Source organism: Morus notabilis, unplaced genomic scaffold, assembly GCF_000414095.1.
Source record: "Morus notabilis unplaced genomic scaffold, ASM41409v2 Scaffold2146, whole genome shotgun sequence".
NCBI classification, from domain to species: Eukaryota; Viridiplantae; Streptophyta; class Magnoliopsida; order Rosales; family Moraceae; genus Morus; species Morus notabilis.
In genome coordinates, this window is record NW_010357960.1 from 141,957 (window position 1) to 153,611 (window position 11,655).

Here is an 11,655-nt window from a genome sequence, read left to right on the forward strand (position 1 = left end):
TTTTTTATGATTTTTTTTTATTTTTCACATTTAAAAATATAATAAAATGAAAATGACGTCAAACAATAATGAAATTTTGTAAACACGATCCTTACATTTTTTTAGGCGTGCCAGAAAAAAAATGGCCTCAAAAAATGACCAAAAAAAAGTAAAACATTGTCAAAATGTCCCGCCTCGCGTAGTGGGGCACCCATGGCCAGCTCAGGGGCTGAGATGGGTCAAACATTTACATTTTTATTTATGTTTTGCATTCCAAAACTAATATATAATTTTTAAGAATTAATGCAACAAGCGACATCATTTTTTTATGAATATTCTATTTTTTATGATTTTCTTTATTTTTCGTCTTTAAAAAATATAATAAAATAAAAATGATGTCAAAAAGTAATGAATTTTTGCAGACACAATCTTTACCTTTATATAGGCATGCCAGAAAAAAAATGGCCTGAAAAAATAGTAAAAAGAAGTAAAACACTGTCAAAAAGCCCCCGCCCCGTGTAGTGGGGCGCCTAGGGGCCTGCTCAGTGGCGGGGATGGGTCAAAATTTTATATTTTTATTTATATTTTACATTATAAAATTAATATCTAATTTTTAGGCATTAATACAAAAAGCAGCACCATTTTTTGATGAATATTCTAAATAAAAATGATGTAAAAAACTTATGAAATGTTACAGACACGATCCATATATTTTTCTGGGCATCTCTGCGAAAAATGTCTAAAAAAAAGTAAAATGCTGTCAAAAAGCCCCCGTCCCGCATAGTGGAACGCCCAGGGGCCAGGATGGGTCAAAAATATATGTTTTTATTTATGCTTTGCATTCTAAACTTAATATATGATTTTTAGGAATTAATGCAACAAGCGGTACCATTTTCCGATAAATATTCTATTTTTTATTATTTTCTTTATTTTTCGTCCTTGAAAAACAAAACAAAATAGAAAGAACGTAAAAAACTTATGAAATTTTACATACACGATCCTTACATTTTTCTCGCATGTCTGTAAAAAAATGGCGTCAAAAATGACAAAAAAAGTAAAACGCTGTCAAAAAGCCCTCAGCCAGCGTAGTGGCACCTAGGGGTCGGGATGGGTAAAAAATTTACATTTTTATTTATGTTTTTAGTTCTAAAATTAATATATGATTTTTAGGAATTATTGCAATACGTGGTACTAGTTTTTCATGAATATTCCATTTTTTATGATTTTCCTTAGTTTTTGTCTTTTAAAAATAAAAACGACGTCAAAAACTTATGAAATTTTGCATACACGATCCTCACATTTTTCTGGTCATATATGCAAAAAATTGTCACAAAAAATGACAAAAAATGTAAAACGCTTTCAAAAAGCCCACGACCCGCGTAGTGGGGTGCCCCGGCGCCGGTATGAGTAAAAAATTTACATTTTTATTTATGTTTTTTATTCTAAAATTAATATTCAATTTTTAAGATTTAGTGCAGGAAGCGGTACCATTTTTTTGATCAATATTCTATTTTTTATGTTTTTCTTTATTTTTCATCTTTGAAAAGTAAAATAAAATTAAAATGATGTAAAAAAATTATGAAATTTTACAGACACGATCTTTACATTTTTTTGGGCATGTCTGTAAAAAATGGCCTAAAAAAAAGGAAAACGCTGTCAAAAAGCCCCTGGTCAGTGTAGTGGGGCGCCTAGGGGCCATGATGGGTCAACAATTTACATTTTTATTTATGTTTTTCCTTCTTAAATTAATATACGATTTTTAGGAATTAAGGCAACAAGTGGTACCAATTTTTTTATGAATATTCTACTTTTTACGATTTTCCTTATTTTTCATCTTTGAAAAATAAAATAAAATAAAAACAACGTAAAAAACTTATGAAATGTTGCATACACAATCCTTACATTTTTCTAGGCATGTCTGCAAAAAATGGCCTCAAATATGACAAAAAAAAAAGTAAAACGCTGTCAAAAAGGCCCCGGCCCGCGTAGTGGGGCACCCAGGGGACAGGATGGGTAAAAAATTTACATTTTTATTTATGTTTTTCCTTCTAAAATTAATATATGATTTGTTAGAATTAATGCAGCAGGCGTAATCAGTTTTTGATGAATATTCTATTTTCTTATGATTTTATTTATTTCTCGTCTATGAAAAAAAAAATAAAATAAAAATGACGTCAAAAACTTATGAACTTTTGCAAACACAATACTTACATTTTTCTGTGCATGTATGCAAAAAATGGCCTCAAAAAATGACAAAAAAGGTAAAATACTGTCAAAAAGCCCCCGGCCCGCGTGGTGAGGCTCCCAGGGGCTAACGTGGGTAAAAAATTTACATTTTTATTTATGTTTTGTATTCTAAAATTAATATATGATTTTTAGGAATTAATGAAATAAGCGGTACCATTTTTTGATGAATATTCTATTTTCTATGATTTTCTTTATTTTTCGTATTTGAAAAATAAAATAAAATAGAAATGACGTCGAAAACTTATGAAATTTTACATACACGATCCTTACATTTTTTTGGACATGTCTGCAAAAAATGGCCTCAAAAAATGAAAAAAAAAAGTAAAACGATGTCAAAAAGTCCCCGGCCCACGTAGTGGGGCGCCTAAGGGCCGGGACGGGTCAAAAATTTACATTTTCATTTATGTTTTGCTTTCTAAAATTAATCTACGATTTTTAGGAATTAATGCAACAAGCGGTACCATTTTTTATGAATATTCTATTTTTTATGATTTTCTTTATTTTTTGTCTTTGAAAAATAAAATAAAATAAAAACGACGTAAAAAACTTATAAAATTGTGTACACACGATTCGTACATTTTTCTGGGCATATTTGCAAAAAATGGCCTCAAAAAATGACAAAAAAAACCGGCTCGCATAGTGCGGTGCCCAAGGGCCGGGATTAGTAAAAAAATTGACAATTTGATTAATGTTTTGCATTCTAAAATTAATATATGATTTTTAGGAATTAATGCAACAAGCAGTATCATTTTTTATGAATATTCTATTTTTTATGATTTTCTTTATTTTTCATCTTTAAAAAATAATATAAATTAAAACGACGTCAAAAACTTATGAAATTTTACATACATGATCCTGACATTTTTCTGGGTGTGTCTGCAAAAAATGACAAAAAAAAAATAAAACACTGTCAAAAAGCCCCCCACCCGCATAGTAGGGCGTCGAGGGGCCGGGATGGGTTAAAAATTTATATTTTTATTTATGTTTTGCATTATAAAATTAATATACGATTTTTTGAGAATTAATGCAAGCAGCGGTACCATTTTTTGATGAATATTCTATTTTTTATGATTTTCTTTAGTTTTCGTATTTGAAAAATAAAATAAAATAGAAACGACGTCAAAAACTTGTGAACTTTTACAGATACGATCCTTACATTTTTTGGGTGTGTCTACAAAAAATGGCCTAAAAATGACAAAGAAAAAGTATAACACTGTCAAAAAGCCCCCGCCCGCATAGTGGGGCGTCCAGGGGCCGTGATGGGTCAAAATTTTATATTTTTATTTATGTTTTGTATTCTAAAATTAATATACGATTTTTAGGAATTAATGCAAGAAGCGGTTCTATTTTTTTATGAATATTCTATTTTTTATGATTTTCTTTATTTTTCGTATTTGAAAAATAAAATAAAATAGAAATGACGTCGAAAACTTATGAAATTTTACAGACACGATCCTTACATTTTTCTGGGCGTGTCTGCAAAAAAATGGCTTAAAAAATGACAAGAAAAGTAAAACACTGTCAAAAAGCCCCTCGCCCGCATAGTGGGGCGTCCAAGGGCCGTGATGGGTAAAAAATTTACATTTTTATTTATGTTTTGTATTCTAAAATTAATATACGATTTTTATTAATTAATGCAACAAGCGGTACCAGTTTTTGATGAATATTATATTTTTTATGATTTTTTTTTATTTTTTGTCTTTGAAAAATAAAAAAAATAAAAGCGACGTCAAAAACTTATGAAATTTTGCATACACAATCTTTACATTTTTTTGGGCTTATATGCAAAAAATGGCTACAAAAAATGATAAAAAAAGTAAGAGATTGGAATTATAAGATATTAAGTCCTCGTTCATTTCACCGATTCGAGTTTTTAGTTTTAGGTTTCTACAGTAAAAAGCTCTCAGAAAATATCACATTTAACTTTTTTTGTTACAGTGAAAAGTTCTCAAAAAATATCACATCTCATCTCGAATTAAAAATTCGAATCCGTGAAATGAACGAGGCATAAAAAGTTCCACTAATAAAAAACCTACGATGTCTCTTCCTGACATGACTTCATGAGACTCCTCGTCCTACTCGAAATCATGTCTTTAATTAGGGCTGTTCATACCCGAACAACCCGCAACCCCAACCCCCCCCGCCCCAACCCAAGCCGAAAAAAGCAACCCGCAGCATTATTTTTAAATTTGCGGCTCATTATACCTCTGGCCCGAAGTGTTTGGGGCGGATTGCGGGTTGGGCCCATAACAACCCGCAATCCCCAACCCAACCCGCACAACATCCTCCCAAGCTTTCGGCCCAAGCCGAACTGCCCAAGTTCTACCCTAGGCTCGCTAACATTAGGGTTCACAATCTCATTCTCGGTCTCCCCTCCCGTGAACCCCCTCTTCTTGCCTCTTCCTTTTCAGTTTTCCCTCTTCTTTCCCTCCCGTGAACCCCCTCATAACTCTCTCCTCATTGCTCAGTCCTCTCGGCCGCCGTCTTGTCCACTTTCTCCGGTGCTCTCTCGCCGAACTGATAAAAATGGTTGCTATTTCTATTTAATGATGAAGTTTGAATATTATATTGAACTTTAAGTCTTTGATTTTTTGAATGTTGAAACCGACCACCCAACCCACCCCGCACCGCCCTAACCCAACCCGAACATCGTTGGGTTGTGAAATTTTTCTAATATCGTTGGGGCCAAATATGTGCTCGCACCCTTTGGGGCGGGGAAAAAAAAGTCTTACCCCGCACCATCCCAACCCATGAACAGTCCTATCTTTAATCCAACTGATGTACTCAAAGATGTAAGCTTATTTTCGGTCCAACGAACGTACTTAGAGCACAATTCACTTTTACCTCCTCCTCGAACTTACTCTAGACGTAGAAATGCACAATGACAACAAGTTGTTAGAGCTAATTGGATAAGTCTAAACAACGCTCTAATTTTTTTCTTTTTTGTTTTTCCCCTCGATGAAGCTCTAAAAAAAACCAAATATCACAATGTGAATTCCTAAAATAAACAAAAAGCCTAGATATTGTAAAGGCCTAGATATATTTCACTTGACCTAAGGTCAAAATTTAATCTCCATTGATCTGACTTCAAACTTGAATTTATTCTGCTGAAAGACTGCAATTTTAACTCATCTTGAAAACTTCTCTCCGTTAGCTACTGACATCCTAGAGATATGAAATTATTTTGCAAAATCTTCAAGAAATCAATCAGATTACTGCGAAAACACACCGAGTTGATCACAAATGAACCCACATACATCATGCACAAAATCAAATCTGTAAATCTGAATTGGATAAACATTATCTTGTAGCCAAATTAGCCCAAATCAAATTCAAATTACCAGGATAAGTTTTCTGCTGATAATCATAAACCCAAATTTCAAGCAAGGTGAGATTATCATCAGATAAACAGAAATCCAGATTTGACTATCGAATTCAACAACATTTAAATAAATATTTTTCAGTATTAAAATGCCAGTAAAAATAGCTAGGATTAAAATCCTAACACAAATAATGAAAATGCCTTTAATTTCATTATTCTATTTATTGAGTTTCATATCCTCATCCGCATCTATGTGTTTGGTTACTTCAAAAGTTCCTCTAGGACGCTCTATCATCAACTCCAGAGCTTGTTTCTTATCAAGTTTCTCTTCCAGTTCGATTTTTTTTGTGAAGTTCCTCCTTTCATCTCTGTGAAGGTCCGTATGAAACACCAAAAAGATTTTTTTTTTTTTGAAAAAAAAAAGATAAAACAACAAAAAGAAAACCGAATTTTGGACTATATCTTCACCATGATCCTCATGAACTCTTATTTAAGATGAAGAATGGTTCAAAATCGAGGCCATCAGTAGGGTATTTTTTTCATACTCTAATATAGAGAATTCCCATTAAAATTATTGTTGTTGCAAAGAAATTAAGAATTTAGTAAAATAATTAAGTGATCAAGTATCACATACGAAAAAGTTTGAGAACTAATCATGCTCTTTGACTGATTAACAATATAAATAATGGCTATATAAAATTTTTAAGTAATTGTAGTAAATAACATTACTTTTTTAATTCATAAAAAAACACTATTTTTGAAACGCTTATTAAGTAAATAATATATTTTTGAAACAATAAAGTAAATAGCATATTTAATGGTAAATTCTTGGTGTAAATAATTTATTTTGTAAATAAATATATAGCAATTAATATGCTATTTATTTCAATAGTTTAAAAAATATGATATTTACTCCTAAAATATTTTAAAAGAGATATGCATTTGCCTCTTTACCTATAAATCTTGTACATGATTTCAGTTGGCCGGACACTATTGTCATCAATTAAAAGTTCATTTTCTTCGGTCAAGTTCAATATTATTAGACGTTGGATAGTGTAACTCCATTTAAAAGTGAATTGATCAGCAACCAACCAAAACTCACACTCATACACACTAGTCACTCGTTTTCTCAAAATGTTCCGATTACAAGATGATTTTGATTTTTATATGATATGGGCGTTTAAACTCAGCCATCAGATAGATTCATAAATCAGCCGACGGTTAAGATTGATACTCGTGTTATTGCAAATGTCTTTTTAGTGTACATTTGAGAGAGAGAATATTTAAAAGTTAATAATAATGTTTAATATTATACTAATTTTAGAGGCACATAAACGGGACATGTTTTCAATCCTTTCCTTATTTGAAATGGTAAGGAAATGGTTATGAATATCTCTTTCCTTGAAATTGTGGTTATGCCTTTAAGACTATGAAATATAAATATCAAAATAATAATAGTCACTCAAACAATGGCCGCGCAGGAGAAAGATTATCGTAATCTTTTTGTTTTGTTTTTTTTTTTTTCAATTACCTTTTATTAGAATTTCAAATCTTCTATTGGTCTCTTCACTCTTAATCTCAATAGATATGAAGATTTCATGGATTATAGAGGTTTGTTGTCAAAAGATTTATATGTGTACTCGATATTCAATATGTTCGTACAGTTTTTATTTTCATAACTCGGTAAATGTTTCTCTTTTGATCTTCATTCGAAGTTACTATCGGATCCGATTTTTATTCGAAGTTGCGTTTTCTTGTACGCTAAGGTTATTCACATCAGTATTAGTATTCGTGTCTCTTTTCGCTTGATTACAAATTCCCTTAAAAAAAGAAAAAAAAAAAAAAAAGAAAAGAGAATTCCAAAAGTTTCTACGGTTTGTAAAGCATAAATGTATATATGTGTATGTATGTAACATGGATCCATAAGAAGATCAAAGAATTAGATAACAGCACTTTTTCATCGTGGAAAAAGATATATTGCAGAATTTGTAGTGCTAGAAAATTTTATAAAGTAGTTTTGTACTCTTTCCAGGAATGGAATGTTAATTGAAACTAAATTAATTTTGTGTGGTTCAAAGATAATGTTTTCTTAAGATGATTATTGCAAGGAATGGGGGTCCCGTGTGTTTATAGTGAGCAGAGATATAGAAAAGCTATTTGTGAGGTAGCCTCTTATTGTCAATTTGTGCCACCCTCAAAGGTCATGGAATATACTCAGCTACGTCTTATCACCAGTCTAAATGAAAGAATATGACTACTACGCATACAGCACAATTGATAATATATATCTCTAGAAAGTCTTTCTGAAGATAAGATAAAAAGAGCTTTTCTTTAGTGTTCTCTTCTTTTTAATAAGAATACGGGTGTTCTTTGTTTTTAGCAATCAGATTTATATTAAACTTTGTTTGTTTTATATATTTTTTTAATTTAATGTAATTTTAATTAGATTTAACTGTTAAAAAAATAAAAAACACCTATATTCTAAAAGTGAAGAAACATGGGAAAACTCCCTAGGATAAAAAGAAAAGTTGTAGATTAAGTAAAAGCTAATATTATTATTTTTGTTATTTCCAATTATCAAAATCAGTTTCAAGGTAAAGGTGCTTTGTCTAGTAATGCTTCAGCTGATCCAAGGTAGTGGACTAGGTAGGATAGAGAGTATTAAATTTATGGACCAAAAAGGTACTTTGTTTTAGTGAGTACTGTTTGAGTTTTATTCAAGACAGAGATTTATTTATATGCATGGGGTTTTATGTGAATAGTACTTTTGAAATTATTAGCTCTCATTTAGTTTGTCGATTTGAGTTTTTAATTTGAATTGAGATGTGACTTTATGTGAGAATTTTTAACTGTAGCAAAAAAGTTAAATGTGACTTTTTATGAGATATTTTCTATACTCAAATTGGTGAAAGCCCCGTTCATTTCACTGATTCAAGTTTAGAATTCGAGTTTTGTTACAGTAAAAAGCTCTAAAAAAACAGTCACATCTAATTTTTTTATAATAGTAAAAAACTCTTATATAAAATCACATCTCAAATAAAATTAACAAATTAAACAGGCCTGAAATAAACGAGGCTTAAAGGTGTATCTTAGATCTTGAACATAACTACAGTATACGTCCAACATCTTTCTTAAATTTTAGTTGTTTTTATTAAGTGAAATCTATCAGTAAAAAATTTCAACGATTCAATAGTATTTTTTTAAAATTATTGTTGTATAAAAAAAAATAAAAAAACCTTTTACACAATACGATTATTTAAGTCATTTAACACTAAGTCGTATAGTAGGGGTATGATATAATATTGAGTACTTCTTAGATTTCACTTATCGCTGTCAAAAGAGAGATTTCTTGACATGATACCAAAAAAAAACAAAACAAAACAAAAAACTCCTTATCAGTATGAAACAACTTTTAATCATCAGTTTTCGTAAACTCTCCTTAAACAGAGACGTAAAAACCTATCCTCCAACTTTCAATTTCGATCAAGGTAAATCAAAAGAGTATTTTTTATGGCAAGAACTTTCCTTTTTCACTACTAGCAGATATTGCTAATTCAGTCATTTGATTGATTTTTTCAAAGATTTTATTAATAAATGTTCACGTTAAAATTTCACGTTGTGCGACAAAAAGTATTAAACACCGTTAAAAACTTGATTCAACAATTAAAACAATAAGGTTTACTGATAGAATAAAAGGATAGTTGTTACCGTAGAAATTCTCATATAAGAATTATGAGAAGTCATGCATCTTCTTTTCATCGTCAATACTAATGACCATGCGTCAAACCCACCGAGTAAGAGAACGTTTGAACTTGTCAGATCTTGGCCACTTTGCTGATGAATTGTTTTTGTGCTTTTTCGTCGCTTCTTTCATTTTTCTTAGGAATTTATGTTCAATTAAGTACTCATAACTAGTCATCATCCGTGTCTTATTAAAAACACAGAAAAACCCGAGAGATTAGTAAATATATTGGCATGGTCTTCCTAATTTTCTCGGTGTCAACCGATATGAAAAAAGAAAAATCAAAGGAATAAGATTTATGAGAAAAAAAAAAAAGTTTTTCATATAAACTATTACAGTCTATATATGTATATATATATATATATGTAGCTTCATTATAATTTATAACAAAAGAATATTATACAGATTCTGTATGAATGCTTCAGGAACAATTATTTTTATATGTAGAGAGCCAAATAGATGAATATTAGAACATATATATCTGCTTTAAAATTGAAGTTATCGGCTGCTAACAATCAACATTGTTGCAAATTGCTAACTTTGTAGATGTCGATTTCTTTTAAAATAATAATAAAAAAAAGAAACGAAAATAAAAGTCACTTTTGAAAATAAAACTAGACGCCACTAAAAGCGATCGAGATGTATCATGTCTACGTCTCTATTCTCTGCGGGACCAATTGCTGAGAAATCATCGTAACTAATGGCTAGGGAAAAAAGAAAAAGAAAATAAAAATATACTTAACGTCAACTCAAAGCAGGATACTGTTCTGCGCCTCTTTTTAATTATTATCTCGTAGGACCCATATTTACAAATCTTTTGACAGAAAATATATTATAACATAAGACATATGTGTATATACACAAATTATGTATATAAAAATCAATTACTGCTAGAATCGGATTTTTCTTCCCAAATGAAACCGTAAGAAAACAAAGTAGTACTTCTGAGAAAATTATGTATATAACAAATGTCTATACATAAATTATGTAAATATTAATTAAACCACTTGATTTGGAGAGTTTTTGATAGAGTAGTTGTTTATTTTAGTTTGAATTCTAATTGGATAATTTAGAGAGTAATTAATTGCATTTCATAGAGATTCCTACAGTATTAGGCGTGTGACAATTGTGATCTCCATTACATGTGTGTTTTAAAATTTAAATTAAATAATAACATTATTTAATATTCAATTAATTACTTATAAGTGTTTTATTAAGAATTTTATAATTCTAAAATTCTCATTTTGCCCCTAGTGTCTTATAGAATTACAACGATGACGCGAAAACTCATGGACTTATAATTCCGAGTTTCACTAAATTAATAATTAATTAATTAATTAATTCTATTAGTTCTAAAAGTTATTCCACTATAAATTTGGAATTGCACTCTCGTAATTATAGATATAATGTATTTCTAAACAATGAAGTGTCCATTTAATATAGTCATTACATGTAGATCAATCATTCATAAGTAATTCATAATTAGAGCTAAGTGAAATCCGTTAACCTCTCTAATTACATATTTATCGTTGAGTGTCATTGATTCTCTAATGGGTAGTGATTCATAAAATAAATTCATGAATCAAAGCTTCTACTAATCCAAATACCGAATCAACCCTTAAGAGAATTATTTATCTGCTTCTTTTTCAATAAGGAATGGATTCCATCTCATGTATTAATATTCTCAGCTATCTACTTCATCATGTCTCCAAGATACAAGGAATATGATTTAGCAATCTCAAAATCCATACCGAGTAAGTCAAAAGACATAAATCCACAAATAGGAGTATGCTAATAACTAATGTGTAATATCATTCTATATATGACCATCGGTAGACTCAATTAGAATTTCTATACTTAACGGAAATTATTAGTAATTCATATTGTATCTGTGTCTCGGTTCTACATAATCTCATTATGCGTGATACACTCATTCAATATCTCGTCATATTAACGGTGCGGATAACACCGTTCTATTCTAAATGGGAATAACACGTATTAGCAATATTTTAATTAAAGATTATGAACTTTAATTAAATTCATTACAAACATTGTTTTGATTATAATTCTTAAATGTTATCCTCTCGCATATAACACTTGTATACAATATTTAAGGCCACATAAATAATCAAAAAAATTTCAATTATATTCATAAAATATTAAATAATATATGCACATAAAATAATGAATAAACGCTTTTATTAAATAAATAACAAATATTTTATTACAACTCATGTTTTTAGGACATCATTCTCAACATATTATTGTCAGCCAATTTTATAGAGTACTAGGGATTGATTTTGAGGAGTTCAATATCGAAACTTCAAAGAGGCGTCAATGGCGGTGGGTTTGAAATTTTGCGGCA